This window comes from Cydia strobilella, chromosome 18 (genome assembly GCF_947568885.1).
Source record: "Cydia strobilella chromosome 18, ilCydStro3.1, whole genome shotgun sequence".
NCBI classification, from domain to species: Eukaryota; Metazoa; Arthropoda; class Insecta; order Lepidoptera; family Tortricidae; genus Cydia; species Cydia strobilella.
The window spans coordinates 3,072,523-3,100,053 of record NC_086058.1 but is presented as its reverse complement, the minus strand read 5'-3'; the positions used below and the strand labels follow the sequence as shown (position 1 = coordinate 3,100,053).

Sequence of the window (27,531 nt, the reverse complement as noted above, 5' to 3'; positions counted from 1 at the left end):
TGTACCTATTTTAGTAAATACATTTACTATTTCAATATTATTTCTATACGATTTCAATAAATAAATACATATTAGGGGACATCTTACACAGATCAACCTAGCCCCAAACTAAGCAAAGCTTAAACTATGGGTGCTAGGCGACGTGTAGGCGACGATATATACATACTTAAATAGATAAATACATACTTACATACATATAAAACACCCATGACTCAAGAATAAATATTTGTGTTCATCACACAAATAAATGCCCTTACCGGGATTCGAACCCAGGCCACACCGGTCGTCAAAACTCGGACTGAAGAAATATGGAATGTGCACCGGTGTATTGTGATCTCTGTACATTTTACCTTATGCCGCAAAGCATCATAGATATAGGAATAGGAATAAGCTATTACTTATTCTGTGGATTGTATTTTCAAGTGTATGTGCGTGGGTGAGTTGTATTTGGGCAATATGATATCGCCAAAAGCCTAGAGGGGCGGGTGGGGGGTTGGGGGGGGTTGCATACATAGTATACATAATATTTTATAATTAGGGGGAGGGACCTTTTAATTATTTATCTAGACTGCAATTGCAAGTACATTCATCTCTATATTGGTAACGGTAGCCTCTCAAAAACATCATTCGTCACCAAGAACCACAATTTCCGTTGACATTTGTAACTATCTAAATAATAGCCCGGTAAAGTATTAAACGTACTCGAGATAAACCACTGACATTTATCGAAACTCGACTTTCTCCTACACTTTGGTAACCACAAAATACCCCAATAAATATAAATAGTGAATAGTAAAGAATCACTTCAATTAATAACGCGTTTTAAACCAATGAATGACATTAATCTATACTACATTCTTTGGTGAGTTAAGATTTATGTAAATTCGTCAGTTATTTCGTATTACGGAATAGTACACCACAATCGTTACATCATAAGACTAACAACGTTTAGGGGAAAGTGTAAATACGGTAAGTATATAAATTTTACCGAGCGTATCTTTGGTTGCGAATTAGTCAATAAAGAAATTAAAAGGTATTTTCGGTCCTTAGGATACTTAATTAGTTTAACTATTTTAATAGCGTCGTTTATTTTATTTATAACTGAGCACTAATAGTAGTTTAGTTACAAAGATGTGGAAGCTACAATTTAATGTTATTACATAATTTACGTAAAATAAAATCGCGATCGCGAGCGAAATAAAATCGGATTATATCGCGTATATTTAATTTATAATAATGTGGTTGGGGATGTATTATAAATTCAATATACGCGATTATAATCCGTTTTCATAGTTTTATTTCATTAGTAACTATCGCGGTAAGCGAATACAATATTCTAAATTAACGTAAGATAATTATTTTAATTGTATTTATTCTCCATTACCTACTCTATAAATAACACATCTTTCAACAAGGCCTAGTTTCTTCTCTGGGTTGGAAGGTCAGTTGGCAGTCGCTTTCGCAAAAACTAGTGCCTACGCCAATTCTTGGGTAGTGAGTTTAGTTGCCAAGCAACGCGAGGAAGATGATGATAAATAAACACATCTTTGGTTTACCCATGAAGGTAAAACATACAAATCACCAATAAATAATAAAACAAAATACAAAACTATTTAACACCCAGTTTGGGAACGAGTCAGAGTCACACACACCACTTCTGAATATGCTTTACAAAATAAAACTGAACACATGCGGTCAAAACCTACTGAGTATTTTGAAAATACCACTTTCCCGTTAACATAAGTATTATTTACTTGCATCAAAGTTGCTGGTTTAAACAATTTTGCTCGTCACAATGCGGTTAACAAAACCACAGTAAAGGGATAGTAACAGTAAAATATCCGCCTGTTTAAAGAGCTTATTACACTATCCTACTTTAGTGACTAACAACGTCCCTCTTGTTGTCACTAAATTTAGCAAAGTGTAATAAGCCCTCGATACTAGGTTGGGTCGTTCAAGTTGTGCCCTTGTAACGCCTATTGCTGCTTACAGGCCAATTCGCGTTTCTTCACACGAAAACGTCACTTTTGACATTAACAGATCAGTATCACCTCGGAATGAGATCCAATAACTAAAGCTCGAATTGGCCTGTCATTTCTTGCGCGCGACGCGTGACTTGCATCCACCATCCACCCTTTCAAGATAGAATACTCTGAATATTTACATTATCAACTCTGGCAAAACGCTCCGACCACAGCGCTCGGTTTTGCGGGAGCAATTGTTTAAATTACCAACATTACGCAGTTCCGCGATCTTATAAATGTAATAAAGGTGGATTAAGAATCTGCGTTTGGAGTAGGTAACGTAAGAAATGCTCTAATACCGCAACGGTGGAAAGACCTTAACGTAATGTACGCCGGATGCGTAATTCCTTAATTTTATGTGAGAAAATGGTATAAGTATGTATACTCTGGCAAACCCATTTTGTCAGCAGAAAAAGGCGCAAAACTCAAATTTCCTATGGGACGATAACCCTTCGCGCCTACATTTAAAATTGCTTTGCCTACATTAAAATTAAAACATCTTTTTTTTTACACAAATATAAAATAACCTGATACTGATAAGAAAACTGTAAATTGTGTTGTCATTGATTTGGGACGAACATTACGATTATACATTTTTTTATGTAGGAAACGGTTACGTATTTAACATGGTAAGTGTGACCAATTGATTTACCGAATAAATAACTGTTGTTAAACTTGTACGTAACTTTTGTAAGCATGGAAAAACAATAGTCACATAACGTTATGCAAAAATAATAAGCGCAGGTATATAATCGGCAATGAAACTTTTTTCTGGTACTTTACACTTCATTGAGACTTCACATCTATACACCAAAAATATCTAAACAGTTTTTTATAAGCATCAGTAGTAGCGGATTTCTAGAACATCGCACCAAAAGTACGTACCCTTGCCACCCTCTTATAATTTTACAAGAGGTACTAAAAATTTAAATTTAACTAAAGTCTTGCTTAGTTTCAAATTTTTTCTATTACCTAAATATAATTTTATAATTATATATACACATATAATTCTTGTTACTTACGAATGTTTTGCGCGAGGTAGAACGAGAAGGCCTCACATGCTTTTATAGGTACGAGTACGATTAGAAAAGATTGAAGCCTAGAGCTCGCAATCAAGCTCATGTCCCAAACAATTATTTTATTATACGTAAAACTATCAAATAATTGTAGATTCAAAAGTATCTACATTTATTTGATAGCTTTAATAACTAACCTATATAAACACAGAGTTTGACTAGCTTTTCATTTTACAAGTTGTAACACTAACCAGCATTTTGCTCTACTCCACTCCCGTTTAAACGACCAATGATCACTTAACCAGGCAATTAATCGAGATATCTCCCTAGATCTAAAGTTATTACCTTTAAGCTATCATTTCCAACGTAAGCGCCGGCATCCTCAGGGCTTTCCCACGCTGGAGAAAACTCGCGCTGCCTGTTTACATGGCTTACAATTAGAGGATACTCGTAATACTATGGAATAAGCACCTTGTAATGTAGACACAAGATTAGCAAGCAAGACATTGAACAAGATTATGTTTGTGGATTTTCTATCAATCGATTTGGATCGTCAAATTTAATCGTCAGGTTTTTCTATACCTATACAATCTATCTTTACTCGTAGTTGATTTCCTCTTTGGGTGATTATGTGACCAATTATCATAATAATATCAACCTTTTCCTCTGTTACTTCGACATAACAGCTTTACTTTACGGACGGACGGAGGGAACGGGGTTTTTGTATAGTAATTTCTGAAGAATTAAAAAGAATATACGTTTATTCTACGAAATTAACTTTTGCTTGCATGATTAATTGCAAAACTCACTGACCGTAGTTCCTCTATTCAAGCCATATTTAGCAAATATAGTAGGTATATCTAGTAAACAATTTAAATCAACCAACTTAAAAGCAAACCTTTAAACAACCGCAACTAAGTCCTTTGTCTGTGGTTAGAAGTCTGCTAGATTACTCACAAAAAGTTGGCAGTGGCTCAATGCCATTGTCCAAAAATTTTTGTAGTTTTAGTATGCAAATTTGACCAACAAACGTATACGCTACATTAATTTTGTATCAAGCAGAAATGTCTGCGAACGAATTAGAAATAAATTAAAACCCGGCCAAGTGCGAGTCGGACTCGCGCACCGAGGGTTCCGTACTTTTTAGTATTTGTTGTTATAGCGGCAACAGAAATACATCATCTGTGATAATTTCAACTGTCTAGCTATCACGGTCCATGAGATACAGCCTGGTGACAGACAGACAGACGGTCAGCGGAGTCTTAGTAATAGGGTCCCGTTTTTACCCTTTGGGTACGGAACCCTAAAAATCATTTTTTTTTGTCAAAAAGCTTATTTGTGTGAAGCTTAAAAGTAAACGCTCTTTTTCCGTAATGGGTACCTCTAATAACTACCACCATATGAAAAAAAAATATACCTGGTAAATAAATATTAGGGGACAATCTTAAACAAATTGACAGAGTTCAAGCAGTAAGCTCCATATATGGCTTGTTGTAGTTTACACTAGGCGACGCGGTAGAAACATGTAAATAAATCATTCAGGATATTTTCTACATATTTATCCACCTAATAATACTCCAAAAGTAAATTCCTCTGAGTCACTTCAAAGATTACAATCGAGAAAATAGTTTTGCATAAAATAAACGCGATATATTTAAATAACAAATAAGCTCTTGTTAACAAACGATGTCGCCATCAGTTAATAGTCAATGAGTTAATCAAATAAATGTTTAAAATGCTGCCGAGATGTATATCGAAGCTTAAACTCATTAAAATATGACAGGCCTACTTTGTTACCGGTACCCCATTCAGATTATTCAATTTGTTTTGGATTTGAACTGGTTTTGATACGACTTTGACCGTCTTTGTGATTGGCGCCCCTCACGCACAACTTTAAAAACCGTAACCATCGTATCAATACCATAACAAAGTGTTAAATTTGAATCGGACTCTTGGTCAGAGGTAAAATTCTGTGATTTATTACATACCTACAGAAATTCTTGATAACTGATAATCTTAACTGATCCATCATGTTACATTCTCCATTGTACAATATGTCAATTTACCTATAAGGTACTTATCTAACCGTCTTGAATTAAGGACAGGACTTGACCCCAATAACTTACTTTCTCTTCGATTTTCATCACGATCTATACCTACGATATTCATTTTGATTTTGAAGGTTTATTCATTAGGTATATCCTGAAATATGTGTCATTTTCAATCTAAAGGGTACTTATTGTCGGTTGTCAATAAGGCGCTATTTCCATGTAGCTTCAATTTGAAATCAACCTTATTGACAAGCGACAATGTGGTACCTTTTGGTTGAAAATGGCACATATATAGTATTTGCTAGACAAAAACTGTCATTCTTAGCCGACTAATTGCCGACTATAAATGACGCTTGATTTTGATATAAATAACAAATATAATAGGACATTATCACACAAATTGAGTAAGTCCCACATTAAGGCTTATGTTATCAATAAGGCTTGTGTTGTGGGTACTTAGACAATATATAGTTGGTGATATATATTGTCTAAGTACATATAGACAGACAAAAATATCTAGATGCTTAAATAATTTTCAGGCAAAGGTATAACGCACTATTAACCTGTATTTTCGCACTTAAACTATCGTGAGACATATTTCAAAATATTTATCAGTACGGTTTTTACTCACTATTATTTTTAGTCGCTTTTGGCGACATGTTTCGGATTCTTTGGGAATCCATCCTCAGGCACGAGTGTCCGCGGCGGTTGTACGTCGTGCACTGCCCGCGCCGCCCGCCTCGTCGCTTGTTGCGCACGCGGGGGCGGGGCGGGGCCGGGGGGCGCGGGGCAGTCCGCAGATGCTCGTGCCTGAGGATGGATTCCCAAAGAATCCGAAACATGTCGCCAAAAGCGACTAAATAATAATAACCTGTATTTTATTTATTGATGTGCCGTTGAAAAGATTCCAAAATTGCAAAATGTCGGAAACTTCTCATATTTTTGTATCAATATCGAAACTGTCTATTTCTAAGATAAAAGACGAACCCAAATGTGTAGATTTCGTATGTGTAAGCTCTTTCACATCAATCGAGATACGAAAAAAGTGTTTTTTTAGACAATGAAAAAAAAAACATAAATAAATATGTATTAATTTCTTTCAAAAACGGAGATAAAAGATCGAAAAACCGATAGCCGTTTGTCTTATAATTCTATATCTAGTGAAAAGTAGGAGACACGATTCAAAACTTGTCAAAAATCGATGAAAACCTCTGAAGCCCTCTGGCCCCTGGAGTGACAATTATTTGGGTAGAGTGGGAGGAACAAGCATATATTATAAATAAAGGAAAGGAGGCTAATAGTATGCTTTGGAGTCTTTGTGATTTTCCTATGATATTGAGATTGTGTTACAACACTTTGTTCTGTATTTTTATCTTAGCTGCGATCTAGAGAGGAAATGAGCTAGGTATTAGAATAATTGAAACGGTCGAATAAATTAGTAAGTAGTAGGGTTCATTTGAAAAAAAAAAGAAAAAAAAGGGTTGATCTGAAAACTCATGCATTTATCCTTAATCATTGTCACCGAATTTTTAGGTATAACTTGATTAATCCTAGTTAGTAGTAAGTAAAAATCGTTGAATTGCATATACACTGTTACACGGCGGGTAATTTCTTTAGGAGTATTGATTATGCTAGATCTGTTGATTATGTTTAAAAAGATACTTTTCATTTCACAACCAACTCTTTCGGACCTTCGTCTACAGGCTATGTATTTAGGAGTACATATATACATAATCAGTATCAGTAGCTACGACAAAACATTACATTTATACGTGGAACGTGCGATGACAGTTGTAATAAAATTATCTATCTACATTATAGAAAACTAATCACAAACAATTATCCTTGAGCCCTTCTCGCATAGTAATAAAGGTCGAAATCGATCGATGCGCCAAAACGCGACATCACATTTGCGATGAGCGCGGGCCGCTTTCTCGGCATTCCGGCCCAACCTGTCTGCACCGTCCACATTGTTAACTGAACCTAAACCTTGTGGCAAATACATTAAGGTACACTGGTGGTCAGTTCCGAATGTTGGTGTAAGACCATCGTCCATGTTAACTGATAATTCGTAGGCTTACCTACTTGTAAAATTATTATGGTTCACCGTTGGTCAGTTAAGATTGTTTCTGTACGCACTCGAAAAGCAAGAGCTGGGGGCCTAGCCAAGATAAGAATCGTTAATAGAAAACGCTAGTCGAAACTTACGTAATGTATGGAAATAGTCACGTGACTTTTCGTAAGCATCTGTCATCCCGATACATGTTTTTCTATTCGTTTGGCTTTTGTCGATTCGATACACCATTGTCATTTTAGCTGGGCCCACTGGTGAGGCTGCCAGCAGGAAAGTGGCATTTCTTATCTCATCCCGAAAATACTAATTGTTCATACACACTCCAAATAAGTAGAGATACCGATGCTTACTAAACGAAAACCCGCTGAGCTTTAAATATGATCCTGTCTCACAGAAGAGTGGGTTTGACAGTAGTTTGATTTTAATTAAATTAGTTATCCGTTCACAAAATTATTATATCGAACATCTTCATACTTACCATTAACCCTAACTATAACTTATTTCACTAGAAGGAATATTTTGTCACAGAGAGATGCGTTCTATGTATGAATCTACATACATACAATATATTTAAAACACCATCTGTATCCATATCTTTGATTAGATTAACCGGTCGATACGCGTTTTTAGCTACAAGTAGATTATTAACCTTATTCCCTAAGACTCATCATTCTAAGACAAATTCTTGTTGTATAAACATAAGCTCATTAAATTGTCACATCAACATTAACTGCGTAATTAACACTTTATGGATAACCGTAGCGGATCTAGCTCAGACCCGAGTTAGACTAACCTAGATCTTAAATAGAAATGCTAGAAATAGTCTCAACTAGGAACTCTGCTAACTTAAGTCATAGAGGTATAAGTGCTTATCCACACATGGCTTTCCTAACTTATTAATTAGCTTCTACCCGTAACTTCGTCTGCGTGGATTTATGATGTTGATTGATAAAAACTATTCTATATTCTTCCCCGGGCCTCATCTTTAACAAATTTTATCTAAAAGAATCTATTCAGAGGTTTAAGCGTGAAGAGGTAACAGACAGACAGATAGACAGAGTTACTACATCATATATAATACATTAGTATTAGTAAGGATAAGTTTTGTACCTATGGGAGGTTTGGTAAAACTCGCCTTAAACTTAAATACCTACTTATTAAGCTCAAATCAGTCAAATCTTATTAAGTATAAGTTTTGTAGAGCTCGCTTGAACCTTATTATTAATGGGTTTTAATCAATAAACATAATTATTGATAATGTACTCTAAGCTTACTAATTTCTCTATTTTTCAGTTCAAGTTTAAACGTATAATTTTCAGAGCGTGACTCATTGAACTGATTTAGAATGGTTATGTCGCTTACGTTACGTTATATAACGTAACTTCATGTCGTACAAGCTTGAGAAAAATAGCGACATGAAACTTGAACTTGGTGAAAACGTGTGTGAATGTATCAGTGGTGTACATTTTGATGTTTTGCAACTGTGGCGAATCAAGAAAAAGTGGTCAGTTGATAAACGTTCGTAAAAGTAAGTCGTTGAGAACAATATACATATTATATGGATATGGATATCACTTACTAAAGTTACTAGCAGCATGTGAATTGTTTTTTGGCGTAAATTAATGTTTTAGAGTCGGAATAACATAACTGCATGCCATTCGAGCTATGACCAAAAATCTCTCGTCATTCGTCTCATCAATCAATCATACGTCTTTCTCCCTCTTTATTACCCGAAAAGGCAAGAATGTCTATATTGCGGTGATAAATTTCGATGTTCACGGTAGACCCTCACAGCCGGTCTGACGGAAGCGATGCGCGCGCGCACAAACGCGAGCATTGTGCGCGGTGAAAGTGTCAGCCGGATAACTTGGTCCGGACGATTCGCGCCGATTACAGATATACTGTGACTTGACTCAGAAGGTGTTATCATTTGATTGTACATCCCGTGACAAATGATGGTACGTATGACAGTTTCTGTAAGGGCTTAATTTAAGAAATTAATGAATTTTTTTTATCGACAAATCAATGCGCTTAACTTGTAATAAATGTCTAAGATGAACATTTTATGTGGCTGTTACTCCATATAAAAATGACCTGTCATCGTCAATCGGCGTCAGACTCGCGAGATGAAATACGGTACCAAACAAAAGGTTAAAGATTCGGCTATTCGCGATTCCGTAAATAAAAATTAAATACTGAATAATACTAATGCTGAAATAATACTGAAATAATGGGACAAGCAAGAAGGACTCTACTAAATTGCTATCAAAAAAAAGAACTACATGAAAACTATTTTTACCAGAACGTGTTTTACCGAATCGTGAGTTTGAGGTAAAATATAGCATTGTAGTCTCCTTACACATTACAAGTTTTTATATCATAATTTTTATTCATTTAATCAATACTGATATTGAGCTGTGAGGGCCTTTCGCGATCATCGAAAATAGGCTTTAGTTTTTTATAGCTTAATCAGTTTCTTAAAACAGAATAGTACCAACAGTCGAAACTATATTTTAGAAAAAAAACAAATACCTTCTAAACACGCATCTTCAAAAATAAAACAAAACAAAAACTATTAGATGATAATTCACAAAAACCATTAATTTTATTTTCCATTAAAACGCAAAATTTCAAGGATTTTTTTCCGCACAAATGATTCATTAGCGGTTTGGTCATAAATTGTTCGTTTCTGTCTTGCAAATGCAAACCTTCATTTTTCGATGTGTTATTTAAGGACTAGAATCACACTGAAAATTAAAATAAAGCCCTTGTAGCTCTCAATGCATAGTTCACTAACATTAAATAATTTCACGCTTTAGACTCACTTGTTTTAGTCACTCGCGCGATATTAATGTTAGTATGTCACACAACAGATTAAATTCGGGCATACTTCACTACCGCGCTTAGCATATATTATCTTATACTACCCTATATAACATTTAAAACTTTTTCACGCTTTGAACACATTACCTAAATCACATTTACAATCAGATCTGTCGGGTCGGGTCGGGTTGTAAATGTGATTTAATGTTTACCGTATGTCTATTTCAACACTCAATCAACTATAAGCTTTATAATAAAGCCAAAAAAAATTTTAAAATACACAACCGGTGAATATGCAAAGTGGACTATGAAATCGCGCTTTATTTTATTTCATGAAATGAGCATCGCATTTTCTGCAATCAAGTTTACCGTACATTCCATTTGTAACCTTATTCTCTTAACATATGATCCAAAATTAGTATGCAGATACTTATGATTAAGTGTGCCTGATGGATTATGACACAATACGTGTTACAAAGTGCTGTGATCTCTTAATGACTGCTTCGGTCATGGCTTTTTGAACTAGTATTCAAATGTTATTGAGGTTTTGCAAAGGGCCAAATGTCGTAATGCAATAAAATTCAAATTAAACTAATTTAAAGATGCATACAATAAATGTAAGCATATAATGTTAATAGAGGTCAGGAAAAAGCACAATGCTCCGAATTGACAAGGGGGAGAGGGGAGGTACAAATTATTTTATTCGCTGTATAGTTAAATAACAAGTTTTTTGAACGATAATCGTTTTGAATGTTTAATTTTCTTTCCTTATCTGTTTTGGGTTATAAAATTACCGATCTCATTGAAAATATGTGACGTCACACCAGGGGGGGAGGGGTTTGCGAAATGTGACCAAGTGTGACAAGGGGGGAGGGGTCAGAAAACTTCGAAATTCGTGTGACGTAATTAATGGATGAACCCTAAAAGCTAAAATATTTTATACTTACATATACAGTAGGCACTCGGTAATCCGGCACCGGAACTTGTCCCCCTATGTTGGATTATTGAAACTGCCGGATTATTGGATTTTTATGTATGGGAAATAAATTCTTTATATAGAAAATAATGATACATATCAAATGCAGAGCCGCTCTGTAATCCGGCGTTCGGCTGTGTTAACTGCCGGATTATAGAGCGGGATATCTGTACCCTAGTGTATTCGATAGCCTGACGTGACAACGTGACATACGTGTTTGCGTTAAGTGTCATTTAGTATGGGATTTTGAGTTTACAAAACGTTCCGCTTGGCGCGCTGTTCAAAATCCCATACAAAAATAGACATAACGCAAACGCGAACGCTCGTCACGCTATTGAATGAAATTTACATTAGGGGTTCTTAGTCGCTAATTACTAGATGCCACGAATATTCGGCTATTCGGTATTCAACCTAATCGGCCATTTTGCGGAATATTCGGCCGAATACCGAATATCTGTTGCACCTTCCTAAACTAAAAAGAAAAATACACAATATAAATAACCGCAAACCACTATATTTAATTTTAACATGTTTTAATATTGTCTTCGGTTACCGCGATAGTTACCGACTCTTGGCCACGAACGCTGTAAATGGTTCGAAACGTCGGGATGTATTATAAATTTAATATACGCGATATAATCCGTTTTCATAGTTTTATTTTAACATGTTTTCTTGGAAAGTTGTTAAATACGAAGACCCTATTTTTGAGGATTTGTTGATTACAAATAATTTTATTACTATCATGGTTCTGATTTGATTGACTCCAACTTCATTCCCTGCTTCTAAGAAACAAAAGTTAAACCTTAGCAAACGTTGTGCTTTGTTGGCGAACAGTTTTCATAGTTAACGTGACTCAAAATGTTCGCATGTTATGCCGAATTCGGCGCTTCGGCCGAAAGAAGGGCTGAATATTCGATATTCCGCCAAAACCACTATTCGGGTCATTACCGGACTACTCACATCATAACCTCTAGGTACTAGCGCATCAGAAATTTTATTTCTCGTCTTGCAACTCAGATGTGCAAATAAATTCACACCATCCTGCAACTGCAATAGAGAAATTGCATAATCCAACGTACCAAGACTTCTGTGGGCGTAATAATACCTTTTACTTCTACCTACTTCAGACAATAGAACGGTTTTACTTGCAGAGCATTTGCATAAATGTGTACCAAATTCGAACATCATGTTAACGAATAATATAGAATTAAGGAGGAAATAACGCAAAATTGTAGTCTTTACAGGTAAGGTGTATTCGGTTAATTTCAGGAATTGGGTAATCCCGAAATCATTTAAAAATCCCTCATATTTCAGAGAGTCCCGTTTCGAGAAAGATTTATGTTGATCGTATAATTATTATTGTGAGAGCTTTCAACTTACTGTTTAAAATCTGTAAGGGAATGTTGTTCGTAATACACGATACCTTAAATATTGTTGTTACCTATTTATTTCTTGGGTCATTTATTATCTTTTCAAATAAGGTCCTCTTATCCCTTAATTTAGGTTAGGTATTCAATTACATTATGACTTAATTTTTGCATAGGAGTATCAAAAATTACGAAAAATTTAACACTGACATGATTTTATAAATATTTTTTAGGGTGCTCATGTTCCCATATAAAATCGAAGTTTTCCCCTTTAAAGGAATATTCCCTACTCAGGAACCGGTGTTTGGCTATAACATCAGCAAGTCGAGGGAGTATCGCGGTATGATTACCTACTAATACTTTCCCTACACTATCAGTATCATTACGAGTATGTGCTCGTACTTACATATTATAGGTATAACACTGCCAACACTGGTCATCCAATTACAAGAGACATTATGTCCCCGCACGATCCTTCCGGCCCTTATGACAGCGTGCGTACCATCATTTAATAATATACCATAGTTTACCGCTTACAACTCTTACCGTGGTAATGGTGGATATAGGTAGTCACGGAGATTTATAGTGATAGTGATTAATATGGGGTAAGCGAGAGACAGCGGCGAGTCAGTTTCCTATGTTAGTTAATGTATTGCTATAATTTGTTATATATATATCCTTCATATTTATAGTAGTACTGGGTATTCAACTTGATTGGTACTCTGCAACATGCTTAAAAATACTTTGAGTAGTTACCTATTTATTTCATTTATTATATATTTTGTCAAGAGTTTGCAACTAAGCTAAATTGTGAAGGCTTTTTATAGTTAGTTACTAAAACAACTTTTTTATAAAAATTTGTACACAAAATATCATATTCCTTATATTTCCTTACAAATTATACCTACCTACTTTTTTATTGATGTCAATTTTAATGTATTTTTTTCCTTTAAGCTCTAGAGCCATTAATTATCTAGCCCTCAGTGTGCTAACTTATGTCTAGATAGCTAATTCATAACTAATAAGACTAAACAACAGTTAAAACATATAGCTCGTGATAGAAGATAAACTGTGCAACTTGGAAGCATCATAAAATACAATACAGTTTCTAATCACTTAAATAGACCTATACCTTGAGTACTATGAAATCACTGCCATTCAAAAATAGCCTTTTCAGCGCTAGAAATACAGTTGCAGTGTCTAGGTATAAAACAAGAGTGTTATTATGCCTGAAAGTTAGATTACGTTCCCTTATACGAAGTATAAACGAAAGTTAGCCTTTTGTTCCCCTGTAACCCCACTATAGTTAGAGCTCCCGTAGTTACGAAGTCACAAACTTATGTAAGCTCAAAATATGTGGTCATTAATATGTACGATTATGAGAAACTATAGTTTTGGATTAAAAATAAATAGTTACTCGTGCGGCATCAAAGATTTCTATTACTTTTATTGGCAATTTTAGGTTATTGAAGCTTATGTAAGCTCCCGTCATTTATTATTAGTTCTTTGGTGAGTAATAACATCTTAACTATTGGTAATTTCTTTAATGTCTTTGCAATCCGGCTAATAAAAAATTATCATTAATCCTAAGTTACGTCATAAAATGCAGCCATATTACGTAATCACCATGTGATACATTTTCCGATGTTGTGAATGCCTTATTAGGTATTAAAATTAATTCAAGACATCATTTAAATACATAATTTATGTTTATTAAAATTATCTAATCATCATATGAATTACCCTACATTTAAAGATTAGATATGGCCACTGATAGGTAGTTAAATAAAATTAGAATTACCTGTGAGATTCGCATTAAGAATTTATGCCTTAAAACCCTTTACAAAGGTTCGTCTTCAATTCAAGATTGTTTGTTTCTCGTCTTTTAATAAACTCACCCACTGGCGCCAAACTTTTCAACCTAGCATAACAAAAGACTATTAAATAAGTGTCTAACTTTAAATACACGCAATTATGTTAAACAAACTTACACTACTTACAATTAAAACTCAAAAACACAAATGACTGACAATTAATCAAAATTAACAAAAGCCGGCATAATTAATAACATAAAAGCGTCCAAATTAAGTGTTTAATTTCATATCTTCACATCCGATTACATATTAAAGATAACCCATTACAATGATGTTGATGGATGTATGACAATATAATTGTTGCCAGTGAGAGTATTGAATCCGATTGTTTAAAACCAACTTACCAATTCAATCACCACATCAAAAGTTGCCAAGTTATTGTATTCGCTTCAAATTTAGCTAAGTGCAAAGTTATGTTGGTGAAGTGTCTAATGACGGTGGAACTAATTTAATCGACTTTCGATCAGCGAAGTCGATGGCGTTATGGAATTTTATGTTTATCGTTTTATAATCGTTTGATACTATCCCTTGAAAGCATAGATTCGTAGATTGCCTTTTTGTGGTAGGTATTGTTTAAAGAAGCCGTTAAATATTTTATATCCTACGGTCACCGGGGTCATCAGAATTTGATTGATTTGTTGCAGCGGTTATGGTAGTCACGTTAATCATATAACTCTGTGGATAATACAACGTTACTTTCTATCTTAGACAAAATTGAAAACCAAAGAGTACTTAAGTAAATATATTTGGTAGGTATAATCGAAAGGAATAAAAAACTTTTAAAAATTTAATTTTGCCATTTCGAACCTTATTGATTATTTAAGAAGTCTTGAGATATTATCTAGTGTAGAATTCATATTTAAAAATCTGTTAAGGTTATTATACTTATTTCTTAAGGACCCTCCACATTCATGCGCGAATCACGGCGCGAAGCCGCGAACGCGAGTGTGGAGCCTAGTTCGCTAACCAGGCTCCACACTCGCGTTCGCGGCTTCGCGCCGCGATTCGCGCATGAGTGTGGAGGGCCCTTAACGGCATACGCATTTTAGTTTATGTTCTTAAGAATTTTACGAACCCACCGCCATAAAGCCACTCCCATATGATACAATCGAAATAAAGCTCTCATTTTAAAACGACATGCTGAAACGGCATGAAACTTGGCATGGACATTCAAGTAACATACCTACTCACTTTACTTACTCCGTTGGCTCAGCGACCCAAAATTGAGACTTGGCCTCCGACACAAGACAGCGCCACTTTTTTCGATCCTGTGCGACCTCTCGCCAATACATATTTACGTCTGGTAGATACTAGTTTTCGTTGCTAGAAAAAGTAATACACATAAAATAGAGTGTGTAGAAATTTTGTATGTAAAACGTTTACGCGCGCTATTTTCTTTGTATTACAATTCCTAGCACCTACAACTAGCACCAGACAAAGATAATATGTCACTTGAATGTCCATGTCAAACTTTCATGTAATTTCAGCAAGTTGTTTTAAAACGAGAGCGCCACTTCCATTGTACGGCGGCGTCCGTGTGCCTCTAAAATTTAATCTGAATCTTAATCTCCTTTTTTAAGCGTCCTACTTTGACCTGTTATCTCCGATCTCAGATCCGCGGCTAAAAAAACAATCAAAGTTATCTAACCTCTGTGAACCAAATGTAATTGACGCATTCTTCAGAGAACGAATGTAACAGTAACATGATCCCGATTCAGTTGTATCGATTTGATATGGATTTCAAATAGTTTTGATGCGACCTTGAGTCAGCGTGAGCCGCTAACGCTGATTGGTGCACACGAAATGCAATCAGCAGACGTGTTATGCAGGGCTTTATCCGCGTGATAAAATGGGGCATTTTCTATAAAAAGGGACCTTATTGTCGATGGCGCTTATGCCGCACAGCGTCGCGCGGCATTGTAATTATATCAGAGCATCATTAATAATGGCGTAAGCGCTATCGACAATAAGGTCCCTTTTTATAGAAAATACCACAAATAAACGTCATTTTAACGCGACGTGATTGAAAGACACGTACACTGTCATTAGCACGTTGTCACGTAGACAAATAGTACCATTATATCCGTACAAACCTGCTAACATGAGTTGCGTTCTCGCGCGCGACTCCATACATCTAGCGCGACTTCAAGTATGGACTATGGAATCGAGCGCGAAAACGAAGCTTCTGCTAACCGGTATGGTTTCATTTTATAAGACATCTTACTAGCACTGATGACATGACTCAAGGTCGTCAAAATAAGATCAAAACCTAAACAAATTATTTAATCTGAATCGCCCTCACAGTGGGATCCATCTCAGGTCGTTCTGCGCAATTTCATGTTACGTAACTCATATCATTTTGTTTCCCATAAAAAGAGGTCTTGACGGTTAGATGGTCGATAACGGTCATCCTTTGAAGAAGCTATCTTAATAGCACTTGCTATATAGTTGGTAACATATGAAAAGATAATGGTAATTCGTAAACGGAAATTTCATATTGTGAAATTAGTGAAAATTTGGTAATAAAGCGCTTGTGAGTGACGATAGCGTTTAAAATTAGTATTATGAATTCATAGATGAAATCTTGAACATTATTTTAATACTCGAAGGTAACGTAAAATGTAGGAACTCTATTTTATCATTGTTATATCTGAAATATATTATAACAAAATTCGTTGTCTTAATACCAGTTTTACGCTTCCCATTGTTATATGATATTCAATCATTTGTTTTCATTAATAATAATGATCATTTATCGTATTTAGTCTCTACACAATTAACGAAATTAAGTTGAAATTTATTTACCACTACCGCGGCCATTATAATACAACACCATTGCACCGTCTTTCCACTCCAGTTCATTAACAAGAACAAGAACAAGCAATACATGTACCAAGCTAACAAATTGCTATGTCAATATGTAACCCAAATCGTCAAAAAGTGAATGCACTATTGCATATCACTTTATTTTATCTTGTTACTATTACGTTAACGAAACTGACCTTGTTTCATAACGATGAGCTAGACTAGAAGCTATTTTAGGTGCAGGTTTTGGTGTTATTGTTTTTTTTTTCTCGTAACGGCTAATGATGGATGATATAACGTCAAGTGGGTTTAGGCCCATGTCTAGACATGTATCTTAGTAGATCACGTCGCAATGCAATTATACATTTGGGTACTAACGATATGACAATCAAACTCTGCAATCATGCATCATGTACATTGTGTACCTACATAATCACCATCATACACATCGGGGTTTTAGGTATTAGCCAAAAAGTAGGTATTCAATTCAATTCAATTCAATATATTCTTTATTCAAATAGGCCTAGCAACGGCCACTTTTAAATTGTCAAGTTTTAAATATTACCTTAATCTAAATATCCGAGCAATTTATTGATGCAGTTATTATTATTCTTAAAAACATTGAATTATTATAGATATGTCAAACTTAATAATAAGAATTCACAAAAGGATCGTCAAACACCAAATAGGTAGGTATTGATTGGTAATAATCAATAGCAATGAATTAATTAACGAAAATATTTAATTACATAAATATGTATTTCCCAGCACGAAACTATTTACTCTAAAGTCGTAACATTCGAAGCTTCAATATAATCTCCTAAATAAAAATAAAAAAAATTAAAACAGCATTATATACATTTACGTCCATATATTTGATATCTGTGGCACGTATCGTTATATGTTGAAAACGAGAGTGGTCTGTCAGTAATTTGGACATCAACGGCGTTTTAGCAACGCCCGAGGCTGACTCGTAATAGTCGTAATGTAGCGATGAATTGCTGAACTTATTTATATAGCTATATTACCTATATGGAACATGTATTGTCAGTCAGATCTATCTGGGAAAAATATTTCAAATGTATAAACACCATCAGTGTGCGTTTACCTCTAGGTATTATCCCTAACTAACGTTTTAAATGTGATAGTAGTGCACTAAACCGATTTAGAAGAAATTGTGTATGAAGATAATTTGAGGCCCGAGGAAGGATACATAGGATATACATAGGATAGTTTTATCAATCATCATCATTCCACGCAGACGCAGTTGCGAGCAGAAGCTAGTACTTAATAACACCATGAACTCAAATTTAATACTTAATAACAATATGAACTCAAATTGAATACTTAATAACACCAAGAAGTCAAATTTAATAATAACGGAATAAATACTCTCTCTCTCTCTGTGTCTGACTCTTTAAAAAAAATCTTTTCATACATGTTCTATTTGTATTTTGTCCAATGTCTAGTTTAGTTTTAAGTTTTATTTTTTGTTTCTGTGTTAGTTTTAAATTTTTAATTTTGGGTGCCCTGATAAAGTGTCGTGTCTAATAGACGCGGCTTATGCTGAGCGGCAACCTATTTGGTGTAATAGTGAATAATAACTTTACTATAATTGTGATTAATGTATAAATTTCTAATAAATAAATATTTTTCTATGCTATTCTATTCTATTATATACTTATATAAATATGTTAGTGTTAATATGTTTTTAGTTGACATTTTCATGTGCTATCTGTATTATAATGTTTCTAGATGTATGTATAGTGTAAAAGTTTTGCATGACAATATATTCCACCATCTACAATGTACCATAATTCTAGCAAATAAAAAACTATGACCATGACTATGAATAGCTATTATAAAACAACTGAAACTACTCGATAGAATCCCGCGTTCCAATGTAATGAAAATATAATTGATTTATGTTGGTACGCCTCCAATATGGAGCTGTCAATCAACCGAAAGCCTATCAAAATATCCACACATCCCAAGTAATCTAGGCAGGAAATTCAATTTAAGAATATGTTGCGCTGAGTTGCATTACGATACGATTCGGTCCAATACAAAACGTGATGAGACCTCACGCGTTTTGTGTACAATTTGGTTCCTTGAGAGCTGTGGTCACGTTGCGTCATTTTGATGACATGATGACCGTGGTAAGATATAATTGTACTGTTGACGGGTGTATTGTGTAGTGGGCAGTAAAGATGATCATCTGAAGTCATTTTATAAACTGACGTAGGTAATCTAAAGGCAAATCATTTTTTTCTTCCTAATTTAAGAATATTGTTAAAATATATATGCGAGTAAGGAACATCAATTGGAACTCTGTAAAGGGTAATCAGTAAAGGCTGTAAAGGGTTCGAAACGTCGGGATGTATTATAAATCCAATATACGCGAATTACGCGATATAATCCGTTTTCATAGTATATTAGAATTATAGGAAAATGTAATGAAACGAAAAAAATATTATTCGTGACATTATTTTTGTACTGATAGTGTCTAGCGTGCAAAACACACAAATGCCCTTTTATACCAGGATTCGAACCCTGGACCTCCTCCTCCGTAAGCAGGGTCACAAATGCCTAGGCTAGAAGGCCGTTCAATTTAAATGCAGAGAATTTGTTTGGCCTAATTTGAATTAATATTTAAATCAAACTTTAAAAAAAAAACTACTATAGTTTGGTTAGTTTAGGGTAAAGATATACATGGAGTCGGGTCCGGAGTTCGGACAGCCGCTGGCGAGGTTGCGGAAGAGTACTTCGGCGTTCCTGTGGCCTCGCCATATAGCCCTGACGCGGCAAAGAGGGGGTTTAGTGGGTAAACCATGGGTCTCATTACCCTAACAGCATTTATACGTCATTATGAGGTCAGCGACGTCATTATGACGCCATAATTACCACATTATAACGTCATTATGACATCGCTAACGTCACTTTGCTACCTGGGTAGGAGTCCCACATAACCATCCCAGGCCTATCCCCGTGCCTGGGTGGTATGCGTAACGCATTCTCCCTCTATAAAAAAAAGGGTAGAGATATACATGCGCACCTCCTTATTTGCTTGTCATAAGTGTCATAACACTTAAACTTCCCCGTTGCAACAAAGCCTACAATGTAAACAAGCCCAGCGATTAGCGAACAGCCGTTTAAGTTTCATCTCCCACGGCTCTTGCGTGACATGGTATTAGTGTGTTGTAAACTATCTTTATACTCTTTGGTCACTATATAACCTAACAAGTGGGAACTGTAGAAACAAGCATAATAGAGCAAAATACTTGGTGACACGGGAAGCGCGGTTGACTTGGTAAATCAATAAAATAGGAAAAGTTTCAGCTACGTTGTTTTTTTTTTGTAAAAAAACCGCCTCCTCTTCAAAGTCAGAAACAGCGATTGTCACGTGACCTACATATTTGTTTTACCACTTTGAAAAAAAATTTCTATTACTCCGTTTATATTTTATTTTTTCGAGTGCAGAAGTATTCCTAACATGACCTTAAGAACAGAAAAAATCGTTTCGAAAAAAAATGCAAATAGGTAACTAAAAATTCAGTCAGTATCCTTATCATACACAAACAAGAGTTTAAGTTAGTCATAACTTACCTCGTTTAAACTAATCGTATTTACACCACGATACACATCCAACAACAAACAAACATCAACAATAGCTCCCGCCCACTTTTACCATCCTACGATTAGTATTGTTCCGATTGTTCGTACTTCGAGTGCGAGCAATCTGTCAACCACTTTGTAAAACAAACATACATATCACTGAGGATGTTTGTATTATTCTCTTTTTCTTAGCTGTGTAAATGATTTTTTAACCTCAAATAACAAATTAGAGCTTTTTCACATTGTCCGATCCGATCGGATGTCGGAAGAAAGTAAGATGTAAGTTTCTCTGTATTTATATATGCATTTAATAAATCATTATTAATAAAAAAACAATAAATACCACAAAAAAGGCGGACTTGATGCCATATGGCACTTCCTTCCGACATCCGATCGGACAATGTGAAAACGCTCTAAGAGTTCCCAGATACTATATGATGCTCATCCCCGCCAAATCGCGAATTTTTGAAATTATGGTCAGCGAAAAAAATCTAATATTAGAGGGAAGACGTCAATCACCGGACATCGGATTCCTCCTAGGATCTCCGCAACTCGTCCGGCGCTGATTTCGTGCAAAATTTCCCTGGAACTATTTTCAGACCGTCGCTCTACCTTGTTGGAGGCCTTCTTAAAAATTAAAAAAAAAAATTAAAAAGCTTTTATTTCGGATTATATATCCATAGAAGTACATATTATTAAAATTGAATAACAATTAAAAATAACTTACATATTTAAAAGTTACATTTAGTACTAGTGTAGTGTAGTGTAGTGTTTAGTGTAGGGTGCGTCCGGTAACGTGACCTACCTATAGAATGCAAGACGCTCAAAAAGGTCCTACATATTTAATAACAAGCGCTCTAACTTGTTACAATTTCATTTTACGAATCCTAAATTATAAATGATACTATGGGTATTGCGTATATACCTAATCGGCTACAAATTTCATAATTACCTATAAAAACACGATTGATTTGCCTAAATGTAATTAGTTTACACTCTTTGGAAGACAAGTTAACGCAATATAGATCCATCAAAGTAGGTAAACTTAAAATTATTAGGCTCGTACTCATGCATAATTTCACATAATTACCAATTTGTATTTCCACAACACTGTTTAAAATCATTTAAAACAATATCAATCGAATTCATTACAATCCGCTAACACACATGTATCATCCAAAATTAGTCGCATCTTATCCGCTTTGCATAACATCCGCTAGTTTGGCGAAATTATCGCATGTCATCTTCAATCTAAGCCAATTTAAACGTTATCTACTAATAAAAGAAGGCGTAGACGTGAAAATAAAAGTGCCAAACGAATGTGAGGTAACAGACGCTATTGTGGTTTTTTACTTCTCACGATGAGGCTGATATAATGTTTATTGTTACGGTTCGCTGTTTTTGTCACAATCTGGGAGGAAGACGGGTCAATAGAAGGCTGAATGTAGATAAGAGATTAAAATACAAAAAAACCGGCCAAGTGCGAGTCGGACTCACCCACCGAGGGTTCCGTACAAATTTACCTTTTTCACAAATTTATGTTTTTCAGATCTTTTCCTGTACTTGTAGTGTAAGAAGATATTACTTGCTAAATTTCATAGTTCTAAGTCAACGGGACCCTATAATTTTGATTCCCTTGAGATTGTCGAAATATATGTACGTTTTTTGCCGCATAAACGGTCGTATCTTTTTTATTCACATTAACGGATGTTTGATTTTTTTAGAGCATCAAGGGGCTGTAGACCTGATTATATGGTTTTTAATTTCAACTCGATACCTCCACGCGTTCTTTTGAGGTACGGAACCATAAAAATGGCTGACAGTGGAAAGTTTCCGTTGAGTTTTTAATGAAATATGACAGGTAAGGTATGTTATTGTACACCGAGTTACCGGCCATCATTTTTTGACGGAAATGCCGTTTAGCAATTATATAGTTATACAAAGTTTAATAATTCAGACGAAAGTTTTCAAAAAGTTAATTTACTACTTATTAGAATAATAAATGAATGAGGTTCCGTTTTTATAATTTGAACGTGAATGTGCTCAGTTTTGTATTTTTTTTTTGTATAAATTTAACTAATTAACATAAAGCCTTCAACTAGACATTTTACAATTAAAAGCTCAGTCCACTTACGTAAGTATCTACGAGTATTTTATTACTCACTTTTGTCTTAGTTAATACTCTTTCTCTTTGACCTAAAGCCCCCTCCACACTCGTGTGCGAATCACGGCGCGAAGCCGCGAACGCGAGTGTGGAGTCTAGTTCGCTAATCAGCGAAATCGACTCCACACTCGCGTTCGCGGCTTCGCTGGATCAGGCTTTACGGCAATGACATGTTTCCGAATCTAAAATTATAAATGCTCAATACTCATTTTGGTACTTGTACCTATAATCGAAATCATAAGTGCGAGTAGGCCGTTCGTTTCCATTTCTATTTGTCATTGTACTGCTAATACTGCTATTGTATGCAAAGTGTAATAAGAGTGAAATGCTGCTTTTTGCTCAATGAAGCCAGGGAACTTGAAGTTTATTGCATTGTATAGCATACATGCTATTATAGTTTTTATAATCATTAGTTTTGTATATGCCGATAAATTGTACGAGCTATGTGAAGTTCATGGTGGAACTAAAAATGACAATCGAGTTCCTCGTGACAAAATACGTACATACAAATGATAATGAAATAAGTCAAAGTCAAAGTCAAAATATACTTTATTCCAATAGACCTAATAATACTCGGACTCGCTTCCGCTAACGCAATTTCCAAGTTTGGAAGGAAGGAGGATTACCTATACAAGCACGACGCACTGAGACCCTTCTGAAAAATTGAGAATTGAAATTAGATTGAAACAATCGCGATTGTAGGCCTAAGTAACATTGTACTACGTTATAAGAATGGTACGTTAAATAGCCTCAAACCAGCCCCAATGCTAAGTGGCTACTTTTACTTCTCAATTCGGTAAGAGGTGTAAGGTTACTATTGCGAAAACAAGTTGAAATTCGTCTGATGTATCGATCAAATTTCGTTTCGATTTATTTTACATGGTGTCAAACACAAGATTAGGGTAAGCACTAAGCAGATACCAGTCTCTGACCGACGATACAAAATTCGTTTTCATTAGCGGTCTCAGGAAAAAACGCTGATAATCCTTTATAAAATCATTTTATGATCGATGATCGATTCAATACTTTCGAGACAATGCCACCTATCTATAACATCGATCTATTGGCCCACGTTAGTTCCGGTTGGATCAATACACCTACTGTTTGATTTTGGACAATGGTCAAGAGTTTGGTGTGTGGGTTTAGATTTTTTGGATACATTTTTCTTTTGTTGGCTTATATATGGCTAGGGTTCAATTGTCATGTCATGTGGCTTTTTAATAGTACAATTTCGGCGCTTCTAGTTTTAGTTTAGTTAGTAAATATGAACAATTTACAAACTTTTGCTACCCAAGTAGTTCTTACAAATTTCGTTTTTATTGATTTTTTTGCGACAAGCTTGGGATTCCTAGCTTATTCGTATGGTATATGTTATAGTGTATTTTTGTATTGGCAATTTGGCACATTCTTGTTTCCGCAGAGTAAGAATGTGCTTGTATATCAGAGAAAATTCTCACCAACTTTACATCGACTTGGCAAGCACAGTGTGTGAATCCTTTTTTTATGATTTTTTATTTAATCGTATGGCATTATGTTAATATATACAGATACAGAGAAATCATAAATCTAACTCCAGAGAATTAATCCACTTGATAGCTTCGTCGTTCAGTTTTATCAGGTCTTCCGGGGGGCCTCCAGTATATCGAGTAGATGGGCACTCTTGGAAAATATGTCGCATACTCTGTTCGTCGGCACCACAGTGACATGCAGGAGACTCCGGGAGACGAAGATTACTCGCGTCCGCAAGAAGATTACCCTGTGTTGCCTTGCACGTGTCTCCCGGGTGGTGCTAAAGAGTAATCAACCTTGGCTGCTACACTGCTCTCAATGAGTCTCGTAGCCTATCACTAGATGCAGAGTTTTTTTTTTTTTATGATATAGAAGGCAAACGGTTGCAAGTTCGTTGCAGGCCTTTAAGATGGGAGTACGCTCTTATCTTGAAGGTCGTATCACAGACAGACAGTTAATTCCTCAGTTTAGCTGTACGAGGCAGAAGGTTTCTGAAGAAAAGCACAGATGAGAACTGCCAACCACCTATCCTAATGATTCACAATTTGTCTCTGCAAAGTCTGTGAGAGTTAGTCTACCAAAATAACTATGCCTAAAACATTAGCCTCCATTACCAGGATGAATAGTCAATGATTTCTATAACGTCGCCATGGTTGCTATTGTAACGTGCCCGAAGACGGGCTACCGGCGCGCGCGCCGAATTCAGTCAACTTTTTTTCTTATTGGAATGCCGGCCGACAGGTTCCATGAAATTTCCTTGAGAGGCAGTCTAAGATTAAGGCGGTAGCGGTTTTTATTAAATCGGAGTATGAGAAATACTGTTTAAAGCTACCATAAAATACGTTGACAAAAAAAATTACTGCGGTCATAGACCTAGCATTACATAGATGAGCGATACGCGTGCGCCCGTGAGGGACAGAACATACGCAATGCGACAATATGATTAGTCGAGTAGATTTGTAGAGCACCATAAACCATACTAAATTTACGGTGGGGAATAAAAACAAATGTGAGACTGTGACAAGGACAAACAATAACAGCGCTTTCTCTGCTACTCCTACTGACAGATACATAAGACTATCCCGTTCGGAAATTTCTCCCCACCCTTCATGCCCGATCCAGTTATACTAGATTCATGACTGCGGCATATTGTATTGTTGATAATTTGAACAACCGTTTGTGTATAAAATTTTTGAAAATATCACGATTTGTTAAGTTGGTTTAGTTAACTGTACTACTGAAGATTGTACTGAAGTACTGTACTTGTACTGAAGATTGTAGTTTTAATTTTTAAGAATTTTATTAAAAACCTGTAAATACCTAAGAAAATATTCCTAAAAAAAATTGTCAACGTATTTTTTGCACACGAATTTATAAACTCACGATTTCTACAAATTATTAAATTGTAAAACGGGACTTAACCGCGTATTTAAATTTTAAGATTTACCTCCGACGTTTCGAGGACAGCGTTGTCCCTGTGGTCTCGGAGAAGAATCTTAAAACTTAAAAGTCTCGTTTTACAATTTAATAACGTGTTTTTGGTCCATTCTGTATCTATTATAAGACGACAAAAATAGTAAAGATAAAGGTAGAAGAAATTAACTTATTTTACTTCTATCCATACCAACATCCCATTCGGTGTTTGTACGTAATACGTTGTCAATTTACAAAAAATATTGATATGAAAATGCTCAAGATTTGTTAGCTAAACTATTTACAAAAATAAAATGCTATGCGTCTTTAATTTAAGCTATCACGCTGTAAATCCCCTTTTTTTAATACTCAGCAAAGCCCACGTACCTAAGGAGTCCGTAAACCATGGGTCGTTATAGTCTAGCAAACCAAATTTGTAAGTAAATAAGAACAAAAATTTAAAAACTATCTATTGGGTATGATTCTCTCTCTATGTATGAAATGAGACAGTCTCTGGCCAAACTATATTTGCCACCAATAAAAAATCCGCTACTCTCGTACCTTGGCCCAGCCCCTTCCCAACGTAAACATTATCTCATACTTAGTGCTTTTACACTTTCTCCCCAAACACCTCTGGTGGCCGTTTAGTATTACGTTTGGTTGTCTTCCGATTCGGGTCGATTTTAATAAAATGTTGTTTATTTCTGTTATTACCACGGTATTACATAGTAGGTATAGGTACCCACTTACAGTCTTATAAATTTGTCTCCGTGAAATTGACCCATTGTTTATTTAAAGACTGAGAGCTAGGCCGAAAAAAAATGCTGGCCTGCCGCTTTAGCCTTCACCGATCAACAGCTGCCAGGCAACCAGATCTAGTAGTAAGAATAGTATAGCGAGCTATAACTAGACAGGCTATGTTGCTCTTGAAATCGTTGACATAACCTAAGTAAATCGAAAATATATACTTATATTCCTTTAGTACATTACATACTTATATTCCTCACGTAAGCATGAATGAAGCCTTCTCTTACCTACTTACTTAATTATACCTACCTCATCCTCATACCGGTTCTTAAACCTTTTCTAAACTAAACACAAAAAAACATTACGGTTGCTCATACTGAAAAAACCGGCCAAGTGCGAGTAGGACTGGTTTTCCAAGGGTTCCGTACATTACACAATTTAAACAAAGTATTTTTAATGTGAAAATTGCGTGAAATGTATTTAACAAACCCGTAGGGGTTGGATCAAAAACTAAATAATTAAGTCCGACTCAAGCTTGACTGCACATTTCTAATAGGTTTTCCTGTGATCTATAGGTAAAGATCTATTTTGTGTATTTTTTTCAAAATTTTAGACCCAGTAGTTTCGGAGATAAAGGGGGGGAATGCTCATTTTTTGCCCATTTTCTTGAATAACTTCTAAACTATTTATCCTAAAATTATAAAAAAAAATTGAGATTCTCACAATGAGCTCTTTCATTTGATATGTAACACGATATAGTTTGAAAAACTATTTTTTAAATTTTCTCATTTACCCCCCAAAAGTAGCCCCCATGTTTAAAATTAATTTGTTTACATTACATGTCCGTCTTTGGGTCACAAACTTACATATGTATCCCAAATTTTAACTTAATTGGTCCAGTAGTTTCGGAGAAAATAGGCTGTGACAGACGGACAGACAGACAGACAGACGCACGAGTGATCCTATAAGGATTCCGTTTTTTCCTTTTTAGGTACGGAACCCTAAAAAGAAGAAAATAAAAGCAAAAAGTACAATAGTTTAGGAATCGTAAGTCGACGGCGTGAAATCGATTC

The 27,531-nt window shown here is 35.3% G+C and overlaps 1 protein-coding gene across 1 annotated transcript in view; it reads left to right on the top strand.

Moving 5' to 3' along the window:
- LOC134749457 (alpha-protein kinase 1) overlaps positions 1-27,531 on the top strand; it is a 51,208-nt gene that overhangs the window by 18,591 nt on the left and 5,086 nt on the right. The window lies entirely within an intron of this gene.